The 16648-nt window shown below is 36.4% G+C and overlaps 1 long non-coding RNA gene across 1 annotated transcript in view; it reads right to left on the reverse strand.

Moving 5' to 3' along the window:
* LOC311437971 overlaps window positions 1-16648 on the reverse strand; it is a 116383-nt gene that overhangs the window by 20575 nt on the left and 79160 nt on the right. The gene's annotated exons all lie outside the window — the stretch shown is intronic.

Here is a 16648-nt window from a genome sequence, read left to right on the forward strand (position 1 = left end):
ACAAACTGTACCCAATTTGTTATTTGCCAAATACCGTTTCCTAACTTTCATAATGACCAACATCTGATAAATCCTGCACCATAAAAGATTTATAAACTTTTCCTCCCTATGATTTCCAGGACTTGTTTACACAAGAAAAACAACGTAAAGAAAGATATAGTAGAATTGTTAAGCAGTCTGCTTAACTAATGTATACTTCTTAGATGATACTGTGTTAAAAAAAGTCATCCTATTCTATTCAGGGAGTTTGTGTGTTGCTGCTAGCTCATAACAAATGCTGTTCTTAGCCTTCTATTAATCAGTTTGCCTTTGCAGAGTAGTCCAAAGCCTATCCTGGGATTAAAAATGAAAATAAAATTAAAAACAAACAAACAAACAAACATAGGTATTCTCCTTAAGCAGCTGACATTTTTTAGTTTTTATGAAGTTCTTGATCTCAGGGTTAACTTACAGTATAGAGGCTGTTTAACCACTACACAGTTATTATCTTTGAACTCCATTCATATAATGAAATGAGTGCTTCTACTTGAGTTTAAAAATGGGTTAGGTAAAAGTCATCAATCTTTGTGCCCTTCATTGTTTTGCATACCAGTACTATAACCCTTTTAAACATCATCTATCAAAGACAAAAAATTTTCTTTCTCTGCATGTAGCATATTTAATGTTTGCACTTAGTTTGCTGTTAAGATCTCAACATGCTATTTCTGCTCTTCTTTTATTCCCGTGCCCTTGACTCCCGTAATGCCTATGCCTGTGCAAATAAACAGCTAACTACTACGTGTCCTAAAAATTGTCCTGTAATAAACTTGTCTATAATTAAAATTAGCAAGTTAATCAGCTCAGCTATTTGCCTGACTAATTCAACTGTGGGTTTTAGAAATCTTAGATTTAAATCAAATTGAACGCACCTACTGATTTTCTACAGACAATACCAAAATAAATGAAAACATACTGTTATAATTGTTTGCTGTTTAAATAGTATGAAAACTACTAATCAAAAACTTTGACATTTCATTGTAGTAACTATATAATCACGTTTCAAAAGTGAAATAAAGTACTGTTATTAGGACAATAATTAACATTATTAAATATATTCCAAATCAAATGAAAGCTTTTATGGCAACAGAATATTGGAAATGACTAAGGAGAGATTTAAGCACATTTGTATAATGCTAAGAACGCTCCAAATAATCTAAATTCTCTCTGACAGTCCAAGCCTGGATATGGGATGTCAGATTATAATCTTCTACAAACAATAAAAGTCCTGGGACCAAATAATACCTGATGATGAAGCTTGATCAGTTTATACAACAGACAGCGTAGCATAGCTGCTGGCTGCGCTAGGGTACTGGACTCAGGTATCACAGAATGGTTTAGGTTGGAAGGGACCTTAAAGATCATCTGTTTCCAACCCCTTGCCACGAGCAGGGACAACACCCACTAGACCTCAAAGCCCCATCCAACCTGGCCTTGAACGCTTTGGGGATGGGGCGTCCACAGCTCCTCTGGGCTACCTGTTAGCAGTACCTCACTGCCCTCTGAGTAAAGAATTTCTTCCTTATACATGATCTACCTCTACTCTCTTTTAGGTTAAAGACTTTACTCCTTGTCCTATCACTACTATCTTCTCCAGGCTGAACAACCCCAGCTCCCTCAGCCTCTCTTTGTAGGAGAGGTTGTCCAACCCTCTGATCTCACAAATATTCCTTCGCTTGCTGCTATGGAGACAAAGGTGAAAGCAGAACTGCTTAACCATTAAGAAGAGAAACAAAGACAAATCAGAAGTATTTCATTAATTCATGTATAAATCCTACTTACGATTCTTACAGGTTTGACTTGAATACTTTGAAGTGTATGCAGATAGATAATATATAAATCATTAAAAAAAAGTTAGAATATGGTCTACAGGGTACGATGGAAGTTTACTGACCACAGATGATAGAGGGGAAAGCTGTATTCTATGATATAAGAAACAAAAGGATTTGATGTTATCTGGTTTAGGCTTTTACATTGTTGTCTATCATCACAGAATCTAAATGGCAGAATAGGAGATATTGCACTGAAAGAATGAAGTGCAAATGGAGTAGAGTGTACTCCAGCAGTCTTCCAGAGGAGAGCAGAGCCAAAATAATGATCATGACCTTTTTAGAAAGCCTTTAAAGTGGTGTTGAATGTGGAGATCAGAGGAGGAAGCAAAGGGGGCCATTTAACATCACCTTTTGACTTTCCTCACTGCTGGGAAAGTTTTGGAGCATCAGTAAAGTTAAGGTTACATGCTCAAAATATTATATATTTTCATACACAGGGAAAACTACTATATCAGAAAATGCTACTCTTTGTGCTGAATATGGCGTAGTGGAGTTTCAAGTGAGGTCAGAACCTGGCACTTAGAATACAATTTTTTAGAAGAAACTGCAGATAGTTCATATGTAAATGCTTTGAATTTGCAAGTACAGTCTGTTCTTTCAACTCATTAGCTCATACTTCATGCTCTGCCAAATTGCCAATTATAATACTCCAAAAAATATAATCTTAAGAAATTTGTAGAGAACAGTGACATTCATAACAATAGATTAATGCCAACTATTTTAGTATCAGCCGAAGGATGTAGGCAGTTGGGGTTGAAGAAAGTAATGAGTCATAAAACTTGGGGTTATCCATTTTGGTACCAGTTTTGGGGTTTTGTTTAATTTTTGGTTTGTATTGCTTTTAGCTCCATAGGCCAGAATCCTGTCAATGGCAATTTTGCACTATGGGAAATACACTATGGAGATCCATTCAGGGAACTCCATTTTTTTGTCATTAGCCTGAGGCACTTAAACCATCGTTTGCAAAGATGCTGAGCATCCTTGATTTCCCAAGATTTCAATTAAAGCATAAAGTTTTCTGCATTTCTTTTGTATGTATTTCACATCAACAAGAATCTGACTTTATACCCTCATATCTCATCGAAGTAAAACTGAACATACATAGCACCTTTTGAAAGTGGACTCTAAAAAAACCACTCAGCCACAGAAATCTGGGTTTATCTCATGCTCTCATCAAATTGCAAACACTCATTCATTGTGGTATTCAACATTTAGCCACTGAATCCTAAATTTTGATTTTGTTAGAAGTAAAGGACACGCAATGGCAGCTTTGCAACCTAACATGACCCTACATATTTTTGGTTCATAAGAAACGATCCTTTGTAATACAGAACACCCTAGTATTTGACTATCACAGTTGACAAGAATTTGCTCTACACTTGATAAGCATTTATACAAATTTGTTTATATTTATTCATGTACAGATGCTTACAATCTCATGAAAATGCAGTCAAATCATTAACCTGCAAAATTCCACTGCAGCTAACAGAGCTACATGTATTTACACTTTCTACAGATCCGGCCTAAGGATTTTTGCTAGTAAGGCCTGATGCAATGCCCACTGAAGTCAGTGCAATGATCAGAAGAGAATTCCTGGAATGTATAATTACAGAAGTACAAACTATACAGAGGAAGGGAAAGGATATTTGCCATTCCAGCATCAGAAAAATACTGGATGAGAGAGATTCCCAGACATGTAAAAAGTGTTGGAGAAGTTTCTCTTTTAACCACACCACTGAATCACTCTTATGTCAGGCTCCATCTGTAGAATCCTTACTCACATAAATATTATAGACCTTCATGTTTTCCTACTGATTTTTAAACTTGTGCATTTATTTGAAAAGTGGAAGAGAAAAAGATAGCCTCAGGAGGCTGATTTCATCCATTTTCTACCAAAGTATGTTTTTACTTGTGGGAAGAGGCAGAAATAGGAGTAGAATTGTTTTTAAATGGACAGAAATGTAAAGTCATGTTAAGTTTAAAATGAATTTCAGACTTCTCTGTATCAGTAAATGTGTAGTATCGAACTTTTCTTGTGAAATCAACATCAGGAAAAGTTTACAATTATTTTCCTCATAAGAACATTGAGTATGCAAGAGACTTGTTGAATTTACGGTAATTTAAGTGCCATAAACCAGAAAAAATTTTTAAAACCTTGTATTGTAAATTGTCTGTTTCTAAGCCCATAAATCTATTGGAATAAGGGATCTGGTTTTCATAAAAATTTCTTGTACCTGAAGCAAAATGATTGTTCATTTGTGCCAGGAGACACAAACCACAGTAGGCAGTAAGTGGTATAATGTAATCAAGTAGAAAAGAAAATTATTGAAACAGAGAAAATTATACCTGATGTGAAATATTTGTAGTGCACTTCTTCATGTTCATGCTATCAAAAAGCCTGAACAGTCACTGTATATGTCCTGACTAGCACGTGAAATAAAGTAAGTAAAGGAAATGCAGAAACAAAACTTTAAAAACGGTGATTGCGACAGATAAGGGCAATTTTGGGATTCTTCAGTCAGTTCACGGGAGTGGTAGTAGAGTTGGTTAATATGTAAGCTTCTCAAGTCTATCAGTGTTGTATCAATACGATTCACCAGGGTAGCTTTATCATCACTGTAGTTCATGCAATCCACTAACCTTACCAAGAAGTACAATGGTTTTGCAGAACAAAGGATTCAAAACAGAACACAACTTTTGCTTAACATAATCTTATATACATGTTTCTGATTTAATAGTTTGTCGATTATCTGCAGCATCACCAAAAAAATGAATGTATTTTTTATATACACATATAGTACTGAGCTATCTTTCTTACAACCTAGTAGATTGTAATAATTTCTCCAAATATTAGCCAGTTATGCCTTGAAGCAGTCCTGTGAGATACTATTACTACATCTTTACACAACGAGAAACTGTGATATAGTCTTAAGTGTAAGCAATTGCTGCAAATTCTCTGGGAGAGCTAAGAATAACAAGTTGTCATAAGAATTTATTTTTTCTTGGTGATTGGGTATTCAAAGAAAAGTCCATGTAATATGTAATATAAGGGTAAAACAAATGAAGTTCTTTGCTTGGCTTATGGATTTAGGTTTCTACTTCAAAATAAATAAATAAATAAATAAATAAATAAATAATCCTATTTAAAATCTACCCGAAGAGCTGCTTCTAGAACTTACCACATCCTCTATATTCACCCTCTCACAGTCCATAGAGTTCATAATTGGGAGAGAATAGCTAAACTATATGATTATTTGAATTTCATTATATACGAAAAGATGAAAGATGGAATAATAAGTTAGTGGAAAACCAAAGAATTAACAAAAAGGGTCAGATTATGTTAAGTTAAAAGCAAGACATGAAGTGGAAAATGTCAAACGCTGAAATCAAAATGATAGAAAATAATTAAGAAAGCTATCATATGAGTATCTTAACAAGACATGCAACTGAAAAGAAAATTAGAAAGAATTTTAAAGAACTAGAGGAAAATGGATGAGATAAAATAATAGAAAGCAACATAATGAGAGAAACCTGCCATGCTTACAAAAAGTGCATGTGGAGTATACAGAAATAACTAGTTATTTTAAGATTCATAGAACAGGCAAAGGAATTGCTGATGATGTGAAGAGAATGCGCAAGTAAATTGGGGGAAAACATTTCTGAAATGTAAAACTGAATTAACTTGTTACTATTAAAAATATTTCAAAGAGTAACAGAAAGCAGTTGCCTGCAAGGGTATACAACTGGCAATCCCATACAATGCAAAATGAATCATGAAAAAGGAAGAGCTGCTTTTGAGGAGGAGGGGAGGTTTGTATAGTGAAAGTCCCTGATTCTAGTAGGTACCCTCTCTCACTCTTGGCAGAAAATGGGGAATTGGAAAATGTAGTTACATGACAGCTGCTAGCTACCAAGTTCTATGGCCTGGGCAATCACTGTTAAATCATACTGTATTATGCTGACCATCTCTGAAGAATAATTTAAAAAGCAGCATATCCCCAGGATACAGTGTCTCATAAGTTTCCAGCCCCTGCTGGGCCAAGAGCAAGAGACCAAATCCAGATTCCACCCATGGAACTTTCTATGGCAGAAAGTCTGACTCCGCCTTGCGCACAAATAAGGCTGAGTAGCCCTCCTCTAAGTGATATGCTGCTGCTTCTTTTTCTTTGTCACTGATTATTTCATCATCTCTTCCTAGTGCAAGTTTCAGCTTATTTCAGTAATTTTCATTAGTGGTGGATGAAGGATGAACCAGCAACTTCACACTGTCTCACACTTTAGAAAAATCTCAAATAATTTTCATGGATATTCTACTTTTTTATTTTTTCTTTTCTGACTCTTACTTACACTTCCTGTATGGCAGTTGGTCATCTTTTAGACAGAAACAATAGCTGTCTTACTTCAGAAATCTGCAGAATAATTACGCGATTCTAGCTGTGATGATGAGAAGCTAGACATGCAAGATAGATGCTAATCTAAATATCTTCAAGCATCAATTTACAGCCTTAAGAAGGTTCCACATGTGAAAGTCTTGGAGAACTGAAATATTAGATTATTTAATTTAAGAGAGCTATTTCATGCATGTGTTATCCATCTAAAATAAATTATTTAGTGACGGGACTACTTTTAAATGCTTTGTTTTACATGTTTTATCTGTTAGGCTTTATTATTATGATTTATTATTCCAGCTAGCAAATTCATGGTTTGTAGCAATAGCAAAGAATGAAATGAAAATTTTGACCCAGGCTAACAGATAACAGAGCAAGAAAGTTTTCCAGATAATAAGCATTATCAGAAGCTAAATAAATTAAATAGAAAAAGCAAAGCTGAGCAGGTGTTTCACTTCTGCATGTAACACAAATCACTAAATGAATCCCTAAAAACGTCTAATGCTGAAAAACAGAAGACCAATGATTAAAAAACATTTTTTGGACTTCTGCAACATAGATTTAAATTTTTATCTCCTCAAAAATAAACACAATTTTGTTAAAAATAACCTATTAATCCTAGACTACATGACAAAATACCTTTCTGCATTTCAAATACCACTCTTCACTTTGACCACAGCATCCTGCCCTTTGTGACCAAATGTACTGTCCCTTGAGCTGTGGCAAAACTAAGCATTTACAGAACTATGCTGTAGATTCATTCAATTACATCTTTTTTAAGGTAAATAACACATGAGAAAAACCTGGAGGACTTTTTTCTAACTGAGGTCACTCCACCTTCAGGAGTGCTGGCACAACCAAAAGAGCGGCACAGGATCAAGAAAAAAAGTTCCTACAAACAGAAATCTCTAAAATTGTCTAGTTTAAAAGAATAAAGAATCGTATCTTAGTGCTCAAGGTAGGAAGGCTATATTAAACAGAGATGTTGAAAAAGCACTGTGATACTACTCATGCTCTAATACAACCTGTAAGTGTGCCTAAAATGCCAGCATAATTCACTCAACTGAAAGCAAAAAAGAATCTCTGGCATGTCATAGAAATACTGGGGGAAAACGGGAAAAAATATTCTTTTATAATGTCATCAGTGAACATGTAGTATGGCTCTTAAAATCCCCTTCTTACGCATAGAAGTGAATAAACAAAAGAAAAAATGCCCTTCAATTCTTAGAATTTATTTGCCTTGAACATCACTCAGAGAACAGAGAGAATACATTTTTTTTCCTCTCACTCTTTTTTTTTTTTTCTGTGAGTGAAGGGGCATCTGGAAAGTTACATTTATAGAACAAAATAATGCACTATGGAAAGAAAAAACCTCTAGACATATAGGTATGGTAGATAAAGCAATGTGTCAACTGAAGCTACAGAATTAGCTCAGCTCTTCTGAAAGAATGATCTGTTACTTGCTATGTCTGGTTTGATTAGTCCACTCTTTAACAGTCTTCTAAAATATGAATAAATAAAATAAAAAATAAAATAAAATAAAATAAAATAAAATAAAATAAAATAAAATAAAATAAAATAAAATGTCCTTGATGTGAACATTGGAAGCACATATAAGGGAAAATGTGGATTCTTTGAGCTTTACCAACATGCAAAATTTTTAAAAAGTTCTTCACCATCACTAAAATGTTTGGCATAACTTTTGGCCATTTAAAGCATCCTGGCTTCTCATTCCTGCCTTTGTCTCATCTCCTCTGTTGTCCTGATCTATGCATCCACACCCTAAACCAAAGTGGGGAACAGTTGGGTTACTGACAAGTAACCCAACAGCAAATCATGTTTTTGACTTGGATGAGTTTCACTGCCTGGTTACGTCTTCAGCTGCACAACTAGCTGACCTAGCATGCTGAACAGAAGGAGGAGGAATTAGAGCTGGAGGGGCAGGCTATTTAAACCAGCACTGTTGCTGAAAATAAATAAATAAAAGTAAATTCTTATACAGCCTCAGCCTTCTTGAATGTTGGTTTAATGTTAATCAGTTTTTGAGTAGACAGCTTGATTCCAGAGTACATCTTTCAATACTTTTTCAGTTTGTGGACGGCGGGGAACCTTGTAATTTTTACAATGTTACAGTATTTTCATAGGATTATATAGGCCTTAATTAAACTAATAGTTTGGATGCTAATGCTTTAACAGACGAGCTATTTAGCTGTCTGCATGGTTTAAACTCAACGGAGGTACTTTTGTTCATGGTGGTGGGTTCCCTCCCCCTCCCCCCCTTTATTTTTTTCTGTGCAGCTGCTCAGTTAGCTGAGAAAGAAAAACTAAAAGAGTATTCAATGGCCACTCAAAATCCGAGTGCTCCTTTGATGACATATGGAATTGATAACTACACTGAGCAAAGCTGAGAATGCCTCAGGATTTAGGAAGCAGAAGTTTCTTACAGAGACCAGCTGAGCTGAGGAAGAGAACTATATGATTTTTGAGAGAGAGGGAGAGAGAGAGCTGGCCTAGCAGGAATACATAGTGTCTGATTTTATCTAAAGGTAATTAAAAACTTAACATTTTCAGGCAATTAGGATGAAACTATTAGAACGGTTTTCCCCGTTGACTCTGGAATTTATGATACTTGCATGAGACCTCATGTATTTTTATGACGTGAAGTGCCTAGACCCAGAGTTATTACACTTTTTAATCTTTTCCTTTTAAAGCTCAAAGGCAAGATGCCATATATCTCACGCTTTTTTTCCTCCCCCTAGAATGGTATGTGTGTGCAGTGTGGTACGTTTCTGAACCAAGAGCAGGTTTACTGACCAGGGTTAGCAAGTAACGATACCTATTAACCATCAAATAATGAGATACATTCTTCATTCATTGAGCTCTTCTTTAAGAAATCTGTCTAAAAGCAAGCTGAAACATTTTCCTGCTAAAGACATATTGTCTTTATGTATGTTTATAGCAAATAATAGTGTGCTTTGTGGAATTTTCTAACAGAAATTTCTATAAAACATACAAGGGTGGCAACTGCCTACTTTAAAGTTAAAATGAATATTTTAATTTTATACTATAATACTGATCTAATTATCATGTGAAGGGATTAGCTGCTATGACACTGGATGCTACAGAAACCTCAGGTTATACAGATAATTAGAGACTCAAGAGAATTCTACTGTATGATCCTCCAGGGCTTGAAAAAGAAGAGCAATGCTTGGCTTCAGCCCTAAACTGTCCCTTGCAGAAACTCATCTCTCTTCATTGACTACAGTGAGAGGTTTGGGAGCTTTAACCAAAGGTATAATTAGCCTGTCTGCTTTCCCAATAAGTACCAATGCACAGGCTTCCATCAATTTCAGTGGAACCCGAGTCAAATTTCTAGTGCATCCTCTGCTAATACAGTATGCTTTGTGAAAAAATCTCACATTAAGAAATCTGTTATTTTGCTTGTGTGGTAGAAAGACATTCATAGCCTCAACCCATAATTCCAATTTTAGGTTTAATTTTAAATATTAAATGTGTAACTCTGCTATCAATAAATAATTCTAAAATGTTAATGAAATGATATCATCCCCAAATCAAAGCAGAGACATAAAGCATGTCCACGCCAGGATTTGGAGGTTTGAAATCTATACGAATATCTACAATATCTGTGTGGAAGCATATAACAATTAAACAACTTGGAAAAATATGTAATTGGCCACAATTTAGTATTGAACCTAACAGAAAAATACTCAAGTGACATTCTTTCTGAAACTAACATAGTTTTCTTTTTACACATGAAACATCAGACAAAATTCAATACACAGAAGTATATTAAAGAATAGTCTAAAATGTTCTGTGTAAAGAAACACCAATGAGTGCAACCTCTAGAATCTGAAAAGGAAGTATCAAGAAATCTTGGGAAAACGAGTAAGATGAGAAATCAATATTGAACACAGGCTGTTCACAGAGAACATAAAGCCTATATGCAGCAAAATACCTGAGCTGAATTTTGGGATAAAGCTTTTTACTTAGACATACTGTAAGACTCAAGCAGGAGGCAGCAAGTTCACCCCAGAAAGGACAACTTTGAAGTCAGGATTCCACAGACGTTCCTCTTAGCCCAGCACTACCTATTCCCACACACCCCTCTCTTCTCTTCTCCTTATTTCCCCTCACACTACTCACATGCAGCTGCTTATGGAGCCATGTAAACTGCATCAGGGGACCCATCTGGACTAAAAATAATGCTGCAGAAAGTAGCTACACAGGACATGAATGAGCTATTGGCAATGTGGCAGGAACAACCTGACCTGGCACTCTTACTGAGAGAAACAGATGAAAAATTGTGGCCTAAATTAGCAAATAATTGTTTAATGTGCTATTCAAATACAAGTGCTCAGTCCTCAGTGAACAGTTCCTATACAGAGCAAACAGTAAAAGCCATTAAGCTTAGCTACTTTGGAAATGAGCTCATTTATCAGACTAAAAAGGTGCCATATACTTACACCTCTTGTTTTAGAAGAGGAAATATTAGTTTTGTGCCGGTACTGCATGCTTCTTTTTTTTTTTTTTTTTTTTTTTTTTTTTCCTGCAAGGAAACTAATGCTGATTTTTACATTCACCTTCCAGGTCTGTAATAAGCTGGTTGGCCACAAAGCAGATATCTGCAACAGATCAATACTTTCTCCTAAGCTAAATTTGCATGCTAGTAAGAGCAGAACAGGTTCTTTTTGGTTGCTGAAACACACGCCTTTAAGTTCTTCAACCCTCAGGTGAGGAAAAGAAGGAAAAACAAATGAGGTACTTTTTTCATGATTTTTATTTTTCTTTATCACGTTCTAAAGGTTTTCTTCTACAATTACATAAAAAAAAGAATCACAGAGTCACCTAGGTTGGACTCTGCGCTGTCTATCTTTCCATACAACCCTAAACATATCCCTAAACCTAACATTAAATATGACCCTAGAAATGCGCTAACAATAAGCCTAATACTAATTAGGACCCTAAAAAGCACGTACATCGCCAGTTTCTCCAATAAAAAATGGCTCCCAACTGAAGCCTTTGGGCAGACCTGAACTCCATTTGGGAACCTTCATGCAACCCCATACGCAACAGGACTCTGTGTTTTCTCTCTGTCCAAACAACCCTAAACGTTACCCTAAACCTAACCCTAAATATGACCCTAAAAAACATGTAAGTCGCAAGTTTCTCCCATCAAAAATTGCTCCTAATGGAAGCTTTTGGGTAGGCCTGAATACCATTTGGGAGCCTTTACACAACCCCACACACAACAGGACTCTGCACTTCCTCTTTTCCAAACAATCCTAAAAGTAACCCTAACTCTAACAGTAAGCCTAACACTAATTAGGACCCTAAAAAACATGTACGTCACCAGTTTCTCCCATGAAAAAATGCTCCCAACTGAAGCCTTTGGGTAGTCCTGAACTCTGTTAGGGAGCCTTCATGCAACCCTACACACAACAGGGCTCTGCGCTTTCTCTTTTTCCAAGCAAACCTAAACATGACCATAAACCTAACATTAAGCCTAACCCTCATTAGGACCCTAAAAAACACAAATGTCAGCACCTTGTCCCATCAAAAAGTGCTCCCAAAGGAAGCCTTTGGGCAGACCTGAACTCCCTTTGGCAGCTTTGACACAACCCGACACACTGCAGGACTCTGTTTTCTCTCTGTCCAAACAACCCTAAACGTAATCCTAAACTTAACACTAAATCTAACCCTAAATTAGGACCCTTAAAAAGGCGTATGTTCCCAGTTTCTTCCATCAAAAGGTGCCCCCAATGGAAGCCTTTGGGTACACCTTAACACCGTTTGGCAGGCAGTTTCTGCCTGGCAGTCCTGGGGTCTCCACCCCCACCCTGCTGACTCTTGGAACCCTTAAACCCCAACTCTTCCTGATGTGCTGCTGTGGACATAACCACCCACAGGGTACCACATGCCTTCACCGAGGATTAGGACAGAGGTGTGGTGTACTGCCGAGCACCTCACCTCACCATGCTTGGGGTACCCTACACCTAAGGGCCCACACCCCCAAAACTCTCTTTTGCTTGTCTTTCGCTTTGTCTGTCTCTGGCCGCGCCCCTCGTGGGACTACGGAACCGCAGATCAGGGCTCCACACTCATCTCGCACTAAAAGCGCATCTCATTCACACTCCACGCAAGAGTCTCCCCAAACCCACCCTGAGGTAATATATGGTAAAGTTTGCCTTACCTCGGTCCGTGCACGGACTTACCAGTCCGGGTTATCAGCAGTAATCCCTGTGCCTGTACCGGGTCTGCACATTTCCCATCTAAAACAGAACCTGATTTCTAACATTGTTTCCAGTGTGCTGGTTACAGCCTTAAAAACAGACACTGTCACCTGCTTGAAATGACCAAAAACGTACTGCTCAGCTTTTGGTTTCATTAGCACATAGTATGCCATCTGTCCTGATAGCCATAAGCAGCATCACGTGAAAATTCCTCACGTTTTAACCCTGGCCTCAGCTTAAAATGAAGAGTTCTCTCTATGGAGAATTCAAAGATAGAGACAAGGAGATGCTAAGAAGCTACCAGTGTTCTCTACATTATAATGAGCCTATAATGCAATGTATTTTAGGAATTTATGAAATGAATTTTTGCCAGGCCAGCCTCTAAAATTTGTAACATGTTCGTCCTTTGTTGTAAGTTAGAATCATTAATCCTTGCTTGTACATGCTTATGTAAATAAATATGTTTCTTGCCATTTGACTATTTAAAACTGTAAAACACTGGCCTCAATTCAGACAGCTGTATGTATGTGATCTGGTGTTTTTATCTCAGGGTTTGCACAGACAAACGTTTATACTGGTAAAAATTAATCATGTCCTACTTTTAATATCAGTCTTTCCTACTTTCCAACAGCAAAGTATTATTATATTCATCGAAAGCTAATTCCTCTAAGTATTTCATGCCGGAACCATCACATCTGTTCTGCTACCCTACTTCATGCCCCATGACATGGCATGTGATGTTAGAATGAACACATTGAATAGATATTTAGACAGAGATTTTGAATATAAGTAGTTAAACTGCTGTAAACATTTATCATCAAATCTTCCCTTCATTTCCCTCTAATTAGCTCCCACAAAGCATTCTCATTTATTCTACAAGAATTCTCTATAAACTGTGATTTTTGTATTGACTCCAGACTAGTAAATTACCCTACATGTTTGCTGCTTCTTCATGTTTGTAGACTTCTAACATGCACGGTATAAAATTCGAGCTTAAGGATATTTAAGATACTGAAGACAGTCATTAATTACATTAACAACAAAAGGTATTACTTTCACGTACTGTTAGCAGAGAAACTGAAGTTGATGAAAAGAGGAAAAAAATGTTTGTGTGACAAAATCATTCTTTAAGTTTTACTATGAACTATAATCTCCTTTAACTCAGCAATACCCAAAAGGGTCAGTTCAATTAAAAAAAAAAGAATAAATTAAAAAATTACTTACCCCAGATTGCCATGAAAATAGCAAAGACAGTCCCTCCATTATCAAACAGACGTTTGATCATGAATAGAAAATAAATACATCAGGAACAAGCAATATTGCTACCTTAACTTCTGCCCCAAAGAAGCCCAGAGTACATAACTGATGGCAGAACTTAAAAGCCAAGCATTACAGCAAGAAGGCCTACTCACACATTTCTTCTACCAATGTTTGGCCCGTTCTTTCACTGTTGTTTTCCAGCCTATCACTTCAAGCATCTCCAGAGCACTTGCTTCAGAGACAGTAAGAGCTGTTCTCTGTCCAGATGGGCTAAAAATTGCTCCAGAATTCTCCTCGTATCCTGGGTCAAATTTCCATTTGATGTTTTCTATTTTAAGATTTTCATAAGCTTAAATCACTTCAGACTTTTCACTTTTATTCTTCTCTATATTACTTAATGTCCCTTTTGATTTCATTTTCTACTGCTTCTAAGCTATCCTGCAATTTCTCTGCAGGTAAGAATAATATATATTCATTCTCATCTAGAAATCTCAGCCTCTAAAATTGTTAGCGTATTCTCCTTCTTAAAAGGCTAGTGTCCCTCAACTCCCACAAATATAAAATAAATTCTAAAACACTGTTGGAGAAATGCAAATCTAAATTGCGCACTTAATTTCGCTTCGTGAATGTTTTCCTTTTTGTTGGATTTATCTTTTATCTCACTCTTCCTTATAAGCTTATCTGCTGTAAAATCTGAGATTTACCAGTAGAAAATAAGGAGTAGTTTCTGTAAGCCTATGGAACACACTAAGCATCTGAATGAGTGAATGTGAGGTCTCAATTCTCATGCAAACATCAGAATTTATATTACAAAAATCCAGAGCTTCTTATATTCAAGCCATAATAAAAAACAGTAGTTAAGAAGCTGAAATTAAGATCAATGCACTTTCAACAGGTTTAAGGTTGCCAGTGGACAGCAATGTAATTTATACATGGACAGCAGGCCTGAATTTCTTCTAATGAAAGTTGATTTAAGATGCTGCTGAGCATCAGTCAACAAAGCAAAGGTTTCACATTCTTATATGAGTAAGAGGAAAAAAACAAAAAGGCAAAAATTAAGAAACACCCAAAGCACAAACCATTGTGCGATAATAGAGCAAACCAACTTGTCAAAAGGCATATGTTAGAAAGACAATCACCAGAAGATAAAAATAAATAAATAATAATAATAATAAAAAGTGCAGCAAATTGCTTTGAAATGTATTGTCCTATACCATTCAAAAGGTTTGTGGCTATTTCCTACTCTCTGAACTCAGAATTCTCATGATATTCTTGAAAAGAATTTACTTTCGCTGGTGTCGACTCCCATGAAGACTGAAGAACCAATCATGGTTTTCTCATGAAAAGGAACCCTTCTTTATGCCACTGGAACTGGGCAGGTAACCAGACCGAGTTGGGCTGTATCACGACCTTCTCTCCTATCTGAGGTTACTCTGGCCAGCAGGAACATCCTGTACGCGAGGTGTTTGGGGATGCAGCGGCTGGCAGCCCGCCTCCAGCAGATTACCTAACGGGCTCCAGCAAGGGCTGCCCTTGCCCATGCGGACAGATTTTCATTCTTTCAGAGAAAGTTGGCTTCATTGGGTGAGCAAGATTACTTGGTAGAGAAAACTTAGGCAAGCAAAAAAAAAAAATAAAAAAAAAAATTAATAGATACAGTACTGCTTTTGTCTCTTTTTGTTGAGTAAATTGACTCTCATATTGTGAGAATTTACTGAAAATACCACATAGATTTAATCAGTATGTTAGTTTTTTGTTTTGTTTACTTTTTTAAGCTTCTGAAGAAATGGGAATTTACTATCTGGTATAAGGTATCCATAAATCCAACATGGTCGCTGTACGAATCCTATAGTGGGATCACTTGTACATAGAAATATGTCCAAATATGGTTCCATAAAGGAAAATACAACCATAATGGGTATGGTACCAAAAATGTGACAGGTAAATAAATGCAGTAGAGTACACACTTTCAGTTTTGAATATACATGTGTGTGAGCAAGTGATTTTGGATATTCTGCTCAGTAGAGTGCATCGTTCCAAGGAAATAAACCAAACAAATAAACAAACCCAACCCAGCCCAGCATATTTACTATTGTTAAAAGTAGAAAATATGTATCTTGCTCTTGACATAGCTCTGTCTTGAGGAAAGGTGAGAAAACTGAGAAAATCTTTCGCAAGATTTTCTGAGGCAGCACCATTTGTGGCCTCTAATTGTTAACAGCATGCCTACACCACAAAACTGACACAATAAAATAAATTAGAAGTGAATGCTTGGCACAAAAAGTTTAACCCCAAGTTAGTCACTACCCTAAAACTTTGAGCCCTAGAGTTGATGCAATGTCTTTGATATTTATCTGATATTTATGCTTGTAAATGTCCCATTCTCTCCAAAAGAAATATCATAAACTGAAGAACAAAATACTGTTTACTACTTGACAAACAAATTACTGCATGTTTATCCATATGATTTACAAGATACCAAACACTAGAAGATGGACGTTGCCGATTTCAGTCAATTATCCCTGTTTACGTCAGCTGAAGGTCTGTCCCACAGTATAATTGCATACGTACCTAGGTCACGAGGTCATCATGTAAAACCCCACTGACAGGCATTTCTGACATTAGCAGTTTAAGTCTGCATTTTTATTACATATGGAAGATCTTATGTTTACATCAAATAAAATAAAACAAAACAAAACAAAATATCCTATTTTGGGGGTAAAATACCTTCAAATGACATTCTACTGCTTAAAGAGTTTAAGATTTGGGGGTTATGAAGTCTCTGACTTCACTGGGATTATTCATATTGAAAACATACTACTTAAGTGCCTTGACAAAGGCAAAGTAGAAGCACCAGAAGTGCAAGCTGAATTTAAAGGCA

This window comes from Aythya ferina, assembly GCF_964211825.1.
Source record: "Aythya ferina genome assembly, chromosome: 5".
Lineage (NCBI taxonomy): Eukaryota > Metazoa > Chordata > Aves > Anseriformes > Anatidae > Aythya > Aythya ferina.